The following is a 17508-nucleotide window of genomic DNA, read 5'->3' as shown; positions in this document are numbered from 1 at the left end:
GGAAATGACATCTTACATTACATTGAGAAGCAAGGGGTGCTGACTTATTGCCTCTTCTCCCATGCAGTCAGCAAGTTGAGAAGCAGGGTGAGGGGGCGAAAATGACTTCTTACTAGGCGGGGCCTCTAGTTATTTTGGGGGCCCTTCGCAAGATTTGAGGGGCTCTAAGCGGCTTGCATAGCGAGCCTATAGGGCGGATCGGCCATGCCAACCATTGTGCTAGTCAGTCCATATGTGTAATCAACTTCTGCGCTGAGCATACTCTCCTTTTACTGTATAATGACTTAAGTCGGATTATTTCAATCTAGTTAATAACACATCTACATTCAATAAAAAATTGGTCTCACATAAGATCTTAAATACAATGAACAACCAAGTATTGGGGAGCTGCGGTGGCTTGACGCGATTGGCACTGCGCTGACAAGCCATTCACCTTTGCAGCTAGAGGTTCGGATCCCGTGCTCAGCTACATGTAAATTGAGTTTGGTGGTCTCAGCCCTGCTCCCGGTGGGTGTGCTATGCGAGGTAAGCTTGCGCTTAGTACGCCCACCCCCCCTCCCACAAAAACAACCACACTTACACGCACTCGAAATTGGGTTAACATGCACGCACTTTGACCACGCGGTCTCTAAAAAGAGAGGGGAAGGATTAACGGGGCTGGTTGAGCGGGCTAGATCCTCTCACTCCCTTATAGGGAGTCCCTCTGCCCCATTGGGCTTCAAAGCAGAGCAGGTAGGGCGGGCTGTGTGGGAGGACCCCCTCACACACCCACCATTGCCACCCGGGGCATAGAGAAAGGTGGCAAATTGCCTCTGGGGGAGGCCTGCCTACTCCCAACTCCTGCAGTCCGGCTCCTCTCTCGAGTACACGCACAAAATACACATTTAAAAAATAAATAAACAACCAAGTATTATGCCCACAAACAGGAACCTTGAAACATCTATTCTTGGACTGTCTATATACACAACCTGAAAGAAAACCAAATGCATAGTTGCCAACATTTTTTAAAAATTTCCAGGGACACTTTGCAGCACAGCTATTAATTAATTACCACACTCACTTCCCCGAAGCTCCACCCACTCCACCCACCCACAAATGTTGGCAACTATGCGAAATTACGCAAAAGAATTAAAACAAATATTCAGAGTACACATGAAATTTACTTACGTCTTCTGAGAACTCTTCTTAGGCCCCATACACACAAGAGGATTTATCCGCGGATACGGTCCAGCGGATCGTATCCGCGGATAAATCCTCTCGAGGATTTGCGCAGATTTCCATGCGATGAAGTGTACTCATCATCGAATCGAAATCCGCGCCGAAATCCTCTGGCGATGACGTGTCGCGCCGTCGCCGCGATTATGACGCGGCGACGTGCGCGACGCTGTCATATAAGGAATTCCACGCATGCGTCGAATCATATTTGGATTTTGCAAAAGCGTTCGATACAGTTCCGCACACACGGCTCATGTGTAAGGTAAGGTCTACAGGATTGGATATATCAGTTTGTAAATGGATAGAAAACTGGCTGAAAGACAGAATTCAGAGAGTCGTGGTTAATGATTCTTACTCTGAATGGTCCAATGTTATCAGTGGTGTACCCCAAGGTTCAGTGCTGGGACCCTTACTTTTCAATATATTTATAAATGATATTGGGTCTGAGATCAAAAGTAACATTTCTGTCTTTGCAGATGACACCAAGCTATGCAGTGGAATAACGTCTTTACAGGATGTCTCCAATTTACAAGCCGACCTCAATGCTCTGTCTAATTGGGCGACTAAGTGGCAGATGAGGTTTAATGTAGATAAATGTAAAGTTATGCACTTGGGGGCTAAGAATATGCATGCATCATACATACTAGGGGGAGTACAATTGGGGGGATCTGTAGTGGAGAAGGATCTGGGGGTTTTAGTTGATCATAAGCTCAATAATGGCATGCAATGCCAAGCTGCGGTTTCCAAAGCGAGCAAAGTCATTTCTTGTATTAAGAGAGGTATGGACTCCAGAGACAGAGATATAATTTTGCCCCTGTACAAATCATTAGTAAGACCTCATCTGGAATATGCAGTTCAGTTTTGGGCACCAGTTCTCAAAAAGGACATCGGAGAACTGGAGAAAGTGCAGAGAAGGGCAACCAAACTGATAAGAGGCATGGAGGAGCTCAGCTATGAGGAAAGATTAGAGGAACTGAATGTATTCTCTCTTGAGAAGAGGAGAATAAGGGGGGATATGATCAACATGTACAAATATATAAGAGGTCCATACAGTGAACTTGGTGTTGAGTTATTCACTTTACGGTCAACACTGAGGACAAGGGGGCACTCTTTACGTCTAGAGGAAAAGAGATTTCACCTCCAAATACGGAAAGGTTTTTTCACAGTAAGAGCTGTGAAAATGTGGAACAGACTCCCTCCAGAGGTGGTTCTGGCCAGCTCAGTAGATTGCTTTAAGAAAGGCCTGGATTCTTTCCTAAATGTACAGAATATAACTGAGTACTAAGATTTGTAGGTAAAGTTGATCCAGGGTAAATCCGATTGCCTCTCGGGGGATCAGGAAGGAATTTTTTCCCCTGCTGTAGCAAATTGGATCATTCTCTGCTGGGGTTTTTTGCCTTCCTCTGGATCAACTGTGTGTATGGAGTTGGGTGTATAGGATTTTACTGTGTTTTTTATTTTTGTTTTTTTATTTTTTGTGGTTGAACTGGATGGACTTGTGTCTTTTTTCAACCTGACTAACTATGTAACTATGTGGGGGATCCCTTCGGACGGATGGATCCGGTGAGTCTGTACAGACCAGCGGATCCATCCGTTGGGATGGATTCCAGCGGATAGATTTGATAGCATGTCATCAAATATTTATCCGCTGGAAATCCTTCCCAGGGGATAAATATCCGCGGAAACAGATCCGCTGGAGTGTACACACCATAGGATCTATCCGCTGAAACCCATTCGCTGGGATTTTTCAGCGGATGGATTCTATCGTGTGTATGGGGCCTAATTCTCCCCATCTGGTCCTGCTCTCTGATTTTCAGATCACACCATCGCTTCCGCAGCTGCTCCCTGGACCTCTGCACCCCGAATTTTGCATGGAGAGTCCTCTGCACTTTCTCCATTATCTGTGCCTTCTTTTTATTGGGGTTCTTGTAAGGCCCTCTTTTGCCGTCATAGTCCTCCTTTTTAAGGACAGCCACCAGCTCCACCAACTCTTCGAAGCTCATGTTGGTGGCTTTGTTGTAACTCCTGCTGCTCCTCCTGGGGTGTGCCAAAAAAATTATTTATTGAGCCAAGATCTGGCATTGTAATGCCCCCCCCACCCCTAAAATAATTGACATATTGTTGCCACACAGCACTTGCAGTTTGGGGGGCCAAGCCTGTATGGACAGTCTCACGGGCCACCACCACTGGAACATCAGTGGCCTCAGGGCTGTCTTAATGAGAGGGCACACCTGGGCACTGCCCGGGGGCCCCAGCTGCATGGGGGGCCCCTGCCCTTTCCCCAAAGCAGCTGGTCCTTGAGCCCGGGCTGCCCCGAAATTGGGGCAGCCCAGGCTGCCCCTCTACATCCCAGTTATCCCCCAGCACTCTGACCCCTCTACACCCTAGATATCCCCTACCTTCTACCTACTTGATTTCTGTTTACATGCACTTTCTCCATTGTAGGGGCCCCAGAGCATTACTTTGCCCAGGGGCACATGATGCTATTAAGACGGCCCTGAGTGGCCTCATCAGGCACAAGTGTCATGTAGTTTGTTGAGGGTCTCTTTAGGAAATTGTGCAATATGCAGGAGCAAAGTATGACATGGTTCTGATTCTACTTAAGAAACCTACAGTCCTTATCTTGTTTGCAATGCCTGTATACTGCTGTTCAAAGTATATAGGGCCAGACGGTCTTGTCAGGGCCGATCCTCGCTATAGGCTCACTATGCAAGGCACTTAGGGTCCCGCAAAGCTGCAAAGGGCCCCCCAAATTACTAGAGGCCCCGCCTGGTGAGAAGTCATTTTCGCCCCTTCACCCCGCTTCTAATCTTGCTGGCTGAGTCATTTCCGACAGCAGAACAGTCCCTCCCCCCGCTTCTCAACTTTCTTTAATGTGACATGTCACTGTCGTCAGCGGGCCCCCTCCCCCCGATTCTCATTTTTAATGTGCCATGTCATTTTGCTTAGAGCCCCATGGAGGTCAGGATCGGCACTGGGTCTTGTAATGACCTGGGGGGAGTGGTGGCGGGGAAACTTATGCTATTTTGTTCAATGGTTTTTATCCATATTGCAGGGAACAACCATTACATTAAAGCCGCAAGCAGTATGTTATATCCTCTGTGTTGTGAGGGACACAAGACTCTGGGCTGGAACAATGGATGTTTATTCAGTACAGGCTGTACACTGCAACATGCATCTCAGGACAGTACATATCTCTGCTTCTTACATGTGGTCTCTCTAAGATGGCTACTATACCCCTTGACCCTAGTCATCACTGCTGGGTGGAGCCAGCCTTAAAGTGCCAGTACATGTGAAACCCTTCAGGTATAACACCTTCCATCCATCCCTAAAAAAAAAAAAAACACAACAAAACAATAACAGGCACAAAACATTAACTGATAGCTGTCCAATAACAGTCCTCCAAACACAGGAGAATTATGGGACTTCAAGCTTCCAGGAACCGTTGCAGGGTTAATGTCATCGGATCACTTCCATCGGCCCCGTCGAAAGTCTCGTAACCGTTCTTGCAACTGAAACCGGTCAGGAGGGCGACAGTGTCGTTGAGGCCGGGCATCCAGCGATTCTGGACCGGAGGAAACAGGGCTGGCCGGAATGGGTACCGGCGGGGCCAAGAAGGGATCCCCCAGCTCAGAGGGTAAACAGACCTCCGGACCAGAGCTGGAGGGCTCTGTTGGAGATGAGTTCAAAAGTTCAGAGTCCCCACAATCATCAGTCTCTGTGCATCCTGATTCGCTGGGAGCAGATCCTTGAGACACTGATGGTTCAGCCGGCATCAGGGATTCGGGCAGTTGAGAACGAGGACGCAGTTGGTCCGCATGACGTCTGCAAATGGAACCATCTTCCAGGCGTACCTTGTACATCTTGGGTCCCAAGGTCTCTGCAATGACAGCAGGAAGCCAACGGGTGTTGGAAGCCCCATAAGATCGGGCCCATACCTTTTGTTGGGCTGTGAATCGGGGGAGCTCATTGTGTTGGACCATCTTGTCTTGGGACTGTAGTACATGTTCCTGGACTGTTTGAGGGCGGTGCATATCCAAAACAGTCCATGGCTGCCGCCCCAGAAGGAGTTCTGCTGGAGTTTTCCCAGTGGTTGCATGTGGTGTGTTTCTGTAAGCAGAAAGGAAGGAGTCCAGCTGCTGGGGTGACAGGGACTGTTGTTTACTTGCAGCCACTGTAGCTTTGAAATAGCGTTTAAAAGTCTGCACAAACCGCTCTGCTTGACCATTTGTAGCCGGGTGGTAAGGTGCGGTCAACTTGTGCTTGATGTTGTGGGCAGTCAGGAAATGCTGAAACTCCTGACTGGTGAATTGTGCACCGTTGTCTGTGACAATTTCTCTGGGGTATCCAAACGTAGCAGCGAGATGTAACAGTATGGAAACCGTTGCCTTAGTCGTTGGCTGAGTAACAGGAATGACCTCAGGCCACTTTGAATGGGCGTCCACTATGATCAAGAAGGTGTGTCCTCTGATCGGGCCTGCAAAGTCCAAGTGTAGGCGAAACCAAGGAACCGTGGGCCAAGTCCAGGGCTGGATGCACCCTCGAGGAGGGTCTCTTGCCGTTTGTGCACATCCAGCACAAGCATTCACATATGTTGTGATATCTGAGTCTAGGTTTGGCCACCACACATAGCCTCTGGCCTTTTGTTTCATATGTGTGCTCCCGGGATGACCAGTATGTAGCAAGTCCAGAATGTGTCTCCGGAGGGTCTGTGGAATGATCACTCGGTCTCCCCATAAAACACAGTTGCCAGCCACAGTTAATTCCATACGCCTACGGAAATAAGGTTCATACTCCTGTGTGACAGTTGCAGGCCAACCGGAACGTACCCAGGAGAGTATGGTTTTCAGAAAGGTATCCTTGTTTGTATGGGCTGCTATCTCCCCAGAAGACAAGAAGGACAGGCTGGTGTAACGACAACTCTTGACCGGTGGAGAAGAGTCCATGGACCTCCCTGTCAGTCGGGACATAGCGTCTGCATTAGCATTGGCATCATGACCACGATACTGAATTTTGTAGCTGTATGCCCCCAAGAATAGGGCATAGCGTTGGAGGCGGGCCGCAGTAGTCTGGGAGATGCCTTTGTCAGGGCTAAAGATCTGAAGGAGTGGTTTATGGTCCGTCAGTATGGTGAATTCCCTACCATACAGGTAAAGATGAAACTTCTTAATTGCCCATATCAGCGCAAGAGCCTCTTTGTCAATGTGTGAGTAATTGCTTTCTGCTTTTGTCAAAGACCTGGAGGCAAATGCCACTGGTTTTTCTGACCCATCTGGTAAGATGTGAGATAGTACCGCCCCCAGACCATAGGGTGAGGCATCACAAGCCAAGGTGAGAGGCTTCTGGAGGTCATAGTGCACGAGAATGCGTGACGCCAACAGCTTCCGCTTAGAAACTTCAAAAGCACTTTGGCATGCAGCCGACCAGTCCCATCTGGAGTGTTTCTCCAAAAGCTTGTTAAACGGAAACAAGGTGTGTGCCAGATCTGGCAGGAATTTGTGGTAATAGTTCAGCAAGCCAAGGTATGATCGCAGCTGCTGGACGTTGGTTGGGGCTGGAGCTTTGACTAAAGCATCAACCTTGGCTTCCGTGGTGTGTATACCTTCTGCATCCACAAGGTGGCCACAAAACTCCAATTTAGGCACCATGAATTGGCATTTTGCTAAGTTCACTTTCAGACCCTGTTCTTGGAGTCTCGCCAACACAAGCTCCACATTCTGCTTGTGTTCCTGGTCGGTCCGTCCTGTAATGAGCATGTCATCTAGCAGGCACTGAGTGAAAGGAATGTCCGCCAAAATCTCGTCCATTTTTCGTTGCCAAATGGCTGGGGCAGAGGCTACCCCAAACACCATCCGATTATATTGATACAGTCCCTTGTGGGTGTTGATGGTCAGAAACTTGCGGGAAGAAGGATGGACCTCAAATTGTAAATATGCTTGTTTGAGATCAAGCTTGGTGAACTTTTGACCTCCTGCAAGAGAGGCAAAAATGTCATCTACTCTGGGTAGGGGATACTGGTCTATTTCCAGTTGAGAGTTCAGTGCCATGCGGAAATCGCCACAAATGCGCAAGTCCCCATTCGATTTCTTTACCGGTACAACTGGTGATGCCCACTCACTGTGCTCTACCTTTGAGATGACACCTTGTTCCTCCAGCCGACTTAGTTCTGCTTCCACACCTGCTCGGAGTGCGAAAGGTACTGTCCGAGCTTTGAAGAACTTAGGCTGAGCGTTGGGTTTCAGCTTGAGTCTCACACAGTCAGGCTTTATTTTTCCCAACTGGTCATCAAAAATCTTTGGGAACCGCTGCTTCAGGGACACCACCCATCCCTCATTATCTCCTAATGGAATGGTAACGGTGTTACAGGGACTTATGGCGATGTCTGGCATACCAAAGTGAGCAATCCAGTCTCTCCCAAAGAGAGTGGGTCCCCCATTTTCTAGGATATATAATGGCAGTCTCTTTGTCTGACCCTTGTACAATACCTTTACTTTTGCGTAACCCAGTGGGTGGAGTATCTGCTTTGAGTATGTCTGCAGTTTGATTGGTGTTGGGCGGACAGTTTTTCGGGTCTGAAGTTGTCTCCATTGTTTCTGGGTGATAACTGAAACTGCTGCTCCTGTGTCTACATCCATCCTGAGTTTCTTTCCCTCAACGGTTACATCTACAGTCATTGCGGAGGGTGCTGAATGCATATGATGTATGTCTAACCTGTGGAGCACTTGCTCATCCTCTGACTCAGATGATGATGTATATCTTCCCACCATATATGTCTTAGTCTTGGGGCTCAGAGGTTGTTTATCTCGCACCTTCTTGCTACGGCAAACTCGTTTCAGATGGCCGGTCCTACCGCAATTATGACAGGTCTGATCCTTAAACCGGCAGACTTTGTGGTCATGGTCTGTATTCCCACAATGGTAGCAAGCTGACTCCCGGCTTGGTGGGGGTCTGTAGTTCCAGTTTGCGGCAGTTGGCTTGACTGCTGTTCTGAAAACTTCCTGCTTCACCTCTTCCCTTCTGCTCTGGGGGTTCAATTCCTCTGTATCTTTCACAGCCATTTCCATCACTGAAGCTATCTCAATTGCCTTTGTAAGGGTAAGGTCTTTCTCTGTTAACAGTCTCTTTTGTGTTGACTCACAATTCAGTCCCATAACAAACTTATCTCTCAGTGCAGTAGGTAGGTAGTCCCCAAAAGAGCAGGTAGAGGCTAGTCTGCGAAGGGCGAGCACATAAGCTTTAATCTCTTCACCTGTCTGCTGCTGCCTCTGATAGAAGCGAAATCTTTCTGCAATCTCTAATGGTTTAGGCTGGAAGTGATCCTCTAGCAGTGTCAGCAGCTCTGCCAATGTCTTAGCTGCTGGTTTTACAGGGGAAAGCAGATCCCTCAGAGTGTCATATGTCTTGGCCCCAACCACTGTCAGAAACACTGCTACTTGCCTGTTGTCTGTGATGGCATTTGCACTGAAATACTGTTCCAGTCTCTCAACCCAGGAACTCCAGGATGTCTGTTCTCCATCAAACTCACTTAATGTCCCGATTAATGACATTTTCCTGCTGGGATCTGTGATTGCTTTTATCCAGGTGACAATCCACAATGTCTTTGTGTCTCTCTCAGACTAATAGACACTTTGTAAATCCCATCCTCGTCGCCACTGTTATATCCTCTGTGTTGTGAGGGACACAAGACTCTGGGCTGGAACAATGGATGTTTATTCAGTACAGGCTGTACACTGCAACATGCATCTCAGGACAGTACATATCTCTGCTTCTTACATGTGGTCTCTCTAAGATGGCTACTATACCCCTTGACCCTTGTCATCACTGCTGGGTGGAGCCAGCCTTAAAGTGCCAGTACATGTGAAACCCTTCAGGTATAACACAGTATTACATTACTTTTTTCTGAGAGTAATCTCATGTTGTGCAGGGACATTTCTAAACACGTGCCACTACTATAGACACCCAGCAGGTACCATATTTAAAAGGATTTTTTTTTTCACTTTAAGCATCATTAAAATCGCTGCTCAAGAAAAAACTGCAGTTTTTAAAACTTTTTTTTCCATTGATACATGTTCCCTGGGACAAGACCCGGGTTCTCAAAGACGTTTTCCATCAATAACTTGCATATTGGTCTTTAAAATGAGCGTTTTTGAATTTGAACGTTCGAGTCCCATAGACTTCAATGGGGTTCTAAATGTTCCTTCGAAACCGCGGTCTGTTCGACCGTTCTGGTGCGAACCGAACCCGGGTATGTTCGGCTCATCCCTAGCGGTGAATGGAGTCCAAATTTTCTTGCTCTCTGTGCTTCAAATCTGATCGTATTTGGTCTTTCGCTCGTTGGACCCCATAATCTCCTTCCAATACCGCAAGGACCTTCTCCAGAACCCAGTCTTTATGGCTGTTGGGCCTATCATAGTTCTCCATTTTGCAATCGTAATCTTATTTCTCAAAGATGTGCACCATCTCCACCATCTCCCCCTTGCTCATGGGGGTGGCCTTGTGCTTTCTATAAACTCCTCCACTGCGGGGCCTGTTCGTTTTCGTTGGTTCCGCCATCATGTTCTCCCTCACACATGTACCTCCCTGGATGTCGCATGCAGAAAAAATAATGTGGTCACGCCCCAGCGTCATGACGCACGTAGAGCGGAGCTTCACGCATGCGCAGGCTATATAAATCAAGAACGAGCGGTCGATGTCACGGACGCATGAACAAAGCCATCATTACGACTCCACATCAAGACGAAGGGATACGCAGAACGAAGGTAGGTGAATACATTGTGACACTAGTGGTTACTGCATGATTTAGCTTATAGAACCAAACCAAGATTGTATAAGCAGGTTAGGAACTCAAAGCAAGCACTTATTGGTTGTATTGTATCCTTTATTGCAGAGATCTGCTAAAAATCATGCCAAAACCAAAGGGTGGAAAGCTGAATTCACGTGAATTAATCTCAGCTTTTATCGAGCTCTACAGATCTCACGCCTATCTGTGGCAGGTCACCATTAAAAGACTATTCAAATAAAAATAAAAGGCAGGCAGCAATAGATCAACTGGTGGGAGAAGCAAAGACTGTACCCCAGGGCCAACGATACTCAGATTAAAGCCAAAATTGGGAGCCTGAGGAGCACGTTTCTCAGGGAGCTCAAGAAGATCGAGGGATCGAAAAGATCGGGAGCTGCAGCAGATGACGTGTATGTGCCCAAGCTATGGTACTTCAACAGCCTGATGTTTTTAAAGGACCAAACTGAGCCACGACTACATCTATCCACACTTTCCTCTGCATCAGCAGAGGCCACAGATACTGAAGCTGAACCAACACAGGATGATGAAGAGGAGGAGGAGGAAGAGGAGGAGGAGGAGGAGCTCAGCTTGACCCAGGTATAGTATTATTAAAAATCTGGCCATTCAAATATACTATGATGTTAATGTGTTGTTATGATGGCACAAAAATCAAATGATGCTCCTTTTTCAGACACAGGACCTTGGCAGCCAAGAAGAGGCTGGGCCCAGCAGCCAGTCAACCCAATGCCGAATCCCTACACTGAACCCTCCTAGAAAAAGGGCCAAGAAGAGGCAACATCTAGATGAGGCCACAGCTGAATTTCTAAGTAGGGCCTCATCGGTCATCACCACAGCACCCGATAGTGCAGAAGGGTTTGGATGTTTCATTGCCAATAAGTTGCGTGAAATAGATGCTGATCAAAGGGAGCTATGTGAGGGGATCATGGTACAGCTCCTTAGCAAGGCCAGTGAACGGGAGCTAAACCCTAATTCCCATGTCTGTGATTTATATCACACACCTCCAGCTACTCAACAACAGGCCTACCAACCCCAGACAGCCTACCATCCCCAGACAAGCTACCAAGCCCACCCAGCCTACCCACACCAGCCAACCTACCCACCCCAGCAAGCCCACCCACCCCAGCAGCATGGGGGTCAGTGGCCAACTCAGAGCCCAGATTTTAGGGGCTACTAATTTTTGCAACAAGATTATGATTTTGTTTAGATTTTTTGGGGTTGTAAATTTGGGTGGATCATTTTATGTTTGGCTTCAAAAATTTACAGATTAATGCCAGAAAAGATGTATATTATATATATTTTTTATTTTTATTATTGTGTTGGGAGTGCCAAAGAAACAAAATGGCCTCAGCTGATGGGGATAGAAGTGTGGAGAGTGTTGGTTGTGGTTCAGTCTGGTATGCCAAAAATATCAGCCTGGTGAAGTACCACTGCCTGGGGACAGATGTCTTCTGCTGCTGCTCCCCATCTTTTTGAGTCCACGATGTTCTTGTGCTCCCTATATTTAATGTAATGCTCAGGTCCCCAAGTTTGGAGATTACAACATAATTAATGTTTGCCCTGGGGTACAGAGGCTTTGCCAAGTCCACCAGTTGTTCTATTGCTGCCTTCCTGTTTTGGATCTGTCATTATTTTTGACATTTTATTTAAAATAAAAGGATGATGTTAAAAAGTCTTGGATTATGTGTGTAAAGTCAAATGTCAGTTTGTGAGTAGGCAGGTCCTTTGCTAAAATTAAAGGGACACAAATAGAGTAGTTGGTACTTTGACCATCATATATAATTGTCTGTATCACCAGCAAAGCAGGTTTTAATATTATGACATTATAAAGAAAAAGAGAATATGCGCTGCTTTTCTAGATTTCAAAACTTGCCGCGTCACGAATGTGCATTTTCAAATACGAACGCTAGTTTTACTAGACAGAAGGCTTCCGGGTGCTCTTTACTTCCGAGAATGCGCATTTTTACTTTGTCCAAAAGTCCGATTGTTTTCTGTACACACGGTCGGACTTTGCACCATCGGACTTTTGTTGACGTAAAGTTGGTCCGTTCGCAGACCCAACTTTTTGTCCGATGAAAGCCAAAAAAGTTGGTCCAATGGAACGTACACACGGTCGGACAAATGCGAAAAGTTCCGGATTTTAAAGTTGGTTGGGCAAAAGTCCGACCGTGTGTACGGGGCTTTAGGCACAGCACAACACTGCAACCCCTCCCAATAACTGTAATTGGAGCACAACAAAGAGCCACGTGCAAAGTATTGCATCAACATTTTTTATTAGGTGCCCCTGTTAAACAGGGGCAGAAAAATTGGGCCTTAGGCACAACCCAACACTGCAACTCTTCCCAATAACTGTAATTGGAGAACAACAAAGAGCCATGTGCAAAGTATTGCATCAAAAATTGTTATTAGACACCCCTGTTAAACAGGGGCACAACAATTTGGCCTTAGGCACTGGTGGCGGAGCCCAGAAACACAAAATTTCTTACTAGCTATCAGCAAGAAAAGTGAAGAGGAGAAGGATATTCCATCGGCAGCATAACAGGACAGTCACTCAGCATCAGCATACGCAGTCTCAAAGGGATCTGACATTTCAACAAAAAAATATTATTCAGTAACATCAGCATCAGGTGCTTGGTAGCTGGTGTTGATCCAAACCTGATTCATTTTGATGAAGGTCAGTCGATCAACAGAGTCGGTGGAGAGGCGCACCCTGTGATCGGTGACAAAGCCTCCAGCAGCACTGAATGTGCATTCTGAAAGAACACTGGATGCAGGGCAAGCCAGTAGCTCAATTGCGTACTGTGCAAGCTCTGGCCAGTGATCTATCCTCAAGACCCAGTAAGCCAGAGGATTTTCGGTGGGGAAGGTGTCCATGTCGGATCTTGCCTCTAGGTATTCCCGGACCATGTAAACCAGACACTGGCGATGGTTGCTGGAACCGGTCAGACCTTGGGGCTGCGGACTAAAAAATTGTCTGAACGCATCGGTCAGACGGCCACCTTCTCCACCGCTCCTTCTGTGACTCACCGAAGCCTCAGCAAGACGTTGTCCAGGGCCAGGTTTTTGTAATCCCCCCCGGTTCTGGGAACGCATTGCACAGACCCTTCTGCAAGGCCTCCCGCAGAAGTTTCATCTTCTGCTCCCTCTGCGATGGCAACATAAGGTCCGCAACCTTACTCTTGTAACGTGGATCAAGGAGAGTTGCCAGCCAGTAATGATCCCTCTCACTGATAGCACGTACACGAGAATCCTTACGCAGGCTTTGCAGGATCAGGGAGGCCATGCAGCATAGGTTTGCAGAGGCATTCGGGGCACAGTCCTCTGGGTCACTGAGGACGACAGGATCCGCAGCCACCTCATCCCAGCCACGTAAAAGTCCACGTGTTCCTTGGGACTGTAAATGATCCCTTGAAGACTACTGCTGCTGAGTGCTAGGCTCCACCTCCATGCTTCTGATACAATCCTCCTCCTCCTCCTCCTCCTCTTCCTGTGTGCTAGGTGGGCAAGCAGGACCACTGTCTGGATAAAGGGGGCTTTGAGAGGTAAGGAAGTCCTCCTCTTCCTCCCTCTGTTCTGCCTCAAGGGCCCTGTCCATTATTCCATGTAGCGTGTGCTCCAACATGTGAAAAAGAGGGACAGTCTCACTGATGCATGCACTGTCACTGCTCACCATCCTCGTGGCCTCCTCAAATGGTGACAGGACAGTGCATGCATCCCTGATCAAGGCCCACTGGCGTGGTGAAAAAAAACCAAGCTCCCCTGACCCAGTTCTGCTGCCATATTGGCACAGGTACTCATTGATGGCCCTCTGCTGCGTGTGCAGCCGCTGCAGCATGGCCAACGTAGAGTTCCATCTGGTGGGCATGTCACAGATTAGGCGGTTCTTGGGCAGGTTGTATTCTCTTTGGAGGTCTGTCAGCCGAGCAGTGGCATTATATGACCTCCAGAAATGCACACAGACTTTCCTGGCCTGCTTCGGGACATCCCGTAAGCCCGCGTACCTGCCCAAGAACCGCTGCACCACCAAATTCAGGACATGCGCAAAACAGGGCACATGGGTGAGTTTTCCCTGTCGCAGGGCAGAGAGGAGGTTGGTGCCATTATCGCTGACCACCATTCCAGGCTTCAGCTGGCGTGGCGTCAACCACATCTGAGCCTGCCCCTGCAGAGCTGACAGAACCTCTTCCCCAGTGTGGCTCCTGTCTCCCAAGCACACCAGCTCTAGCACCGCATGGCATCTCTTGGCCTGCATTCCTGCGTAGCCCCTCGTACGCCTACGGAGCACGGCTGGTTCTGAGGAAACATCACCACAAGAAGAGGCCACAGAGGAAGAAGAAGAGGAGGGGTGGAGGAGAGAGGTGTGTCACAAGCAGTAGTAGTGTTTTGGAGGCGTGGTGGCGGAACAACCTCCAAAACTACTGTACCTTGCCCTGTGTCCTTCCCAGCTGCCAGCAGAGTCACCCAATGCGCCATAAAAGACAGGTAACGTCCCTGTCAATGCCTGCTGGACCATGAGTCAGTGGTAATATGCACCTTACCACTGACCGCCCTGTCCAGCGAGGCATGGACATTGCCTTCCACATGCCGGTAGAGAGACGGAATCGCCTTCCGTGAGATAATTGATACAAAAAAGATTCACTGGCGCTCTATGGGTTAACACTATAGTCCAATATAATATTTAAGACCCTCGTATGGGCTGTAAACGATCCGTGCTGCAGAAATCCAGGTACCTGGAAGCACCACCAAAATACAGTTACAACAAAAAGGAATTCTGCGCTCATAAAGGTTTACCATTGTGGTGGAAATTTGAAGATGTATTTAATATGTATTGTCATAATGGCACCCAGTCTTAGTACTGCCACAACCCGCTCTAAATAGAACTGACTGGGGCAGTCTGAGGCTGGTTGAATCTCGTCTGGTAGTAGAAAATGTCTTGAGGTTGGAGTGTGATGTTTGCGGCGTGGGCGTATGTCCGCTAACGAGGGGCCCTCTGTGCATTTAGCACCGACGATCGTTGAGGAGGGGATGCGCTCACTCCGCAAGCACACTAGTGGTTATGGACAGATGTGCGCTCTTATCTGGGTCTTGTCTGATCAGCAGGGCTTGCGATTCGTAGCGTACGCCTGTAGATAGCTTCCTTTCCACCTTAATAAGGGTATAATCTGGATATGCATTATTCTATGGAATGGCGCAGATTAGGATTCTATCAGGCGATTAATATGAGAGCTTATGATCGGTTAGAGGCAGGGGGGGCACTCCCTGCCACGCCCATAAGCCTTTAGCAGCATTGTATGTACTTCTATGCATTGTATTGTATCCATTGTATTATATTCTATTCATGTATTCTATGGGACTTCCTGTTAGAAGGAACGTCCTTATATGGTGTTAGCTGTGTCAGTGGAACATCATGTGTTAACCACTCCCATGAGGGAGGTGTTTAATGGGTGCAGTGAGCACTTCCTGTTTTGGGTAAATAAAGGGTGCTTGGCTGAGCCTTTGGGCAGTCATGCTGGCAGAATGATATGAGAACAGGCTGGTGATGGTGTCTCTTTGTATGAATGGCAGAGAATGATGGTGAGTGAATCTATTTAGCTTAAATAAGCATTATTTCATTAAGACTGGATTCTGTGCTTTATAGCACAGGGCAAAATGGCGCTGTGCTCTGCGTACGGCCTATTTTGCCACCACAGATGGCGGGCCAGAATTTAGGAGTAGTCTGGGCCCCCTTTTCACATCGGTTCAGATGGGGAAGAGTAGGTTTCTGTTCCGATGCGTGGTGGGGGGCTCTGCTCTACAAAAAAACAAAGTTTTCGTCTTTTTGAAATAACGTGTGTGCGAGCGATTGGACATGTGTGTGCGAGCGATTGGACACGTGTGTGTGTGCGAGCGATTGGACACATGTGTGTGTGCGAGCGATTGGACACGTGTATGATGGCTTGCGTTATGATTGCTTGCGTTTGTGAAATAGAGTGGATTTGATCATATGAGTATGTATGATTTTGTCATGGACTGGAATGTTTATGTGTGAATGTCTGAATGTTTGTGTGGCTGAACAGTTTGTAAGTAAGTAATTGATTGTTTGACCAGATTAAAACTGCTTGGAAAAATTACCTTTTGTGTACGGTTTGTTTAGCCAGGCATGGCTTCTCTGACCATGTGGTGGACCATGCGGCTTGGGGGAGGGGCGGACAGTGTTCTGATTCTGAAACTTCTGAAAGTTAGATATAACATTTTTATGATGCATATGGAAACTGTATATTGTGGATGATTTGTCAGTATAGAGGTGGCATTATTCAGCCTGCGATGTGTGCAGGGGGACATTTTGTATCTTTTGAATGTAATGTCCTCATGTGTGCGGCTGAGACTTTGTTTGAACCTGAATGTCTTGTTCCTGTGTATGAGAAATGGAGACTGTGTGTATTTACATCATTTTATGTTGGACGGGTTGCCTTTGTATAGTTCGGCCAGGCAAGGCATGTTCCATGGTGTAAGATGGTTTCTCTGGCCATGCGGCTTGGGGGAGGGGAGACTAGTGTTGGATCTCTGTGTTTCTTGAGTGTACAATTTTTAGAGCAAAGCCATGTGTAATATGTTCATGATCTATGTGAGGAATAGAAATGAATAAATTGTGATTTTTACCTTTGTATGGGACCAAAAGACATGTCCTCATAAGTGTGGCTGAACTGTGATTGAATTGTTTGGCTGATGAAGGAAACATGTGCTTTAGTGGGGGAGGGGTGATTTGTTTGGCGGCCATTTTGGGAGGTGAAGCCTTTGGGGCAGATTTTTGTTTTCCTTTGTGTAGTATGGTCTGTCCTTTGGCAGACAGGTGCGAGGCGCAGTTCAAGCGTAAATGGCGCCATTGTTGCTGGCCATTTTTGAGATACAGTTTAAGCGCTATCTTTTGAATTGTGCTTGCGTGCTAGGGCTAATTTATATAAAAGATCTGACTAACCTACCGGCTGACTTTGTAGTATAATTGTGGAGGCTTTTGTGTAAGAATTTCGTTTTTGTGTAGGATTTCGTTTTGGTGAAAAGACTGCTTTGCATGCACTGAATTTTGATGGATTGTGGAACTGGCTTTGAATGCATTTTTGTGCACAGCGATGTGCGTTTTGTTTTTGAAGATCGTAGGATTAACTCCTATTCTGGAGATGGGAGGAGATTGTTTTACCTTTCCTGAACCAAAATAATTTTGTTTTAAAAGGAGAAAGGCAGAAGAGAGTCAGTTCTGGCTTTGTTTACTATTGGATAATACTTCCAGGGGATATTTGTGGTCCATGTAGTTTTTTGATGTGTTGAGACGAGGCAATGAAGACAGACTTCGCCCTCCACTCCCTCTTCCTGTCATTATGTAAATAAACCAGATTTGGGGGTTACGAGCTGAACAGCAGAAAGTCCTTTTTCAGCATTTATATATAGGCAGGAAGTCAGTGGGAGGAGTTTTGGAGTCTTCTGAAAGATGAGCGATGACGGAAAATATTTTGGCGTTTTTA

Source organism: Rana temporaria, chromosome 11 (assembly GCF_905171775.1).
Source record: "Rana temporaria chromosome 11, aRanTem1.1, whole genome shotgun sequence".
NCBI classification, from domain to species: domain Eukaryota; kingdom Metazoa; phylum Chordata; class Amphibia; order Anura; family Ranidae; genus Rana; species Rana temporaria.
The sequence above is the reverse complement of the archived record's forward strand: the minus strand, read 5'-3'. Positions refer to the sequence as shown.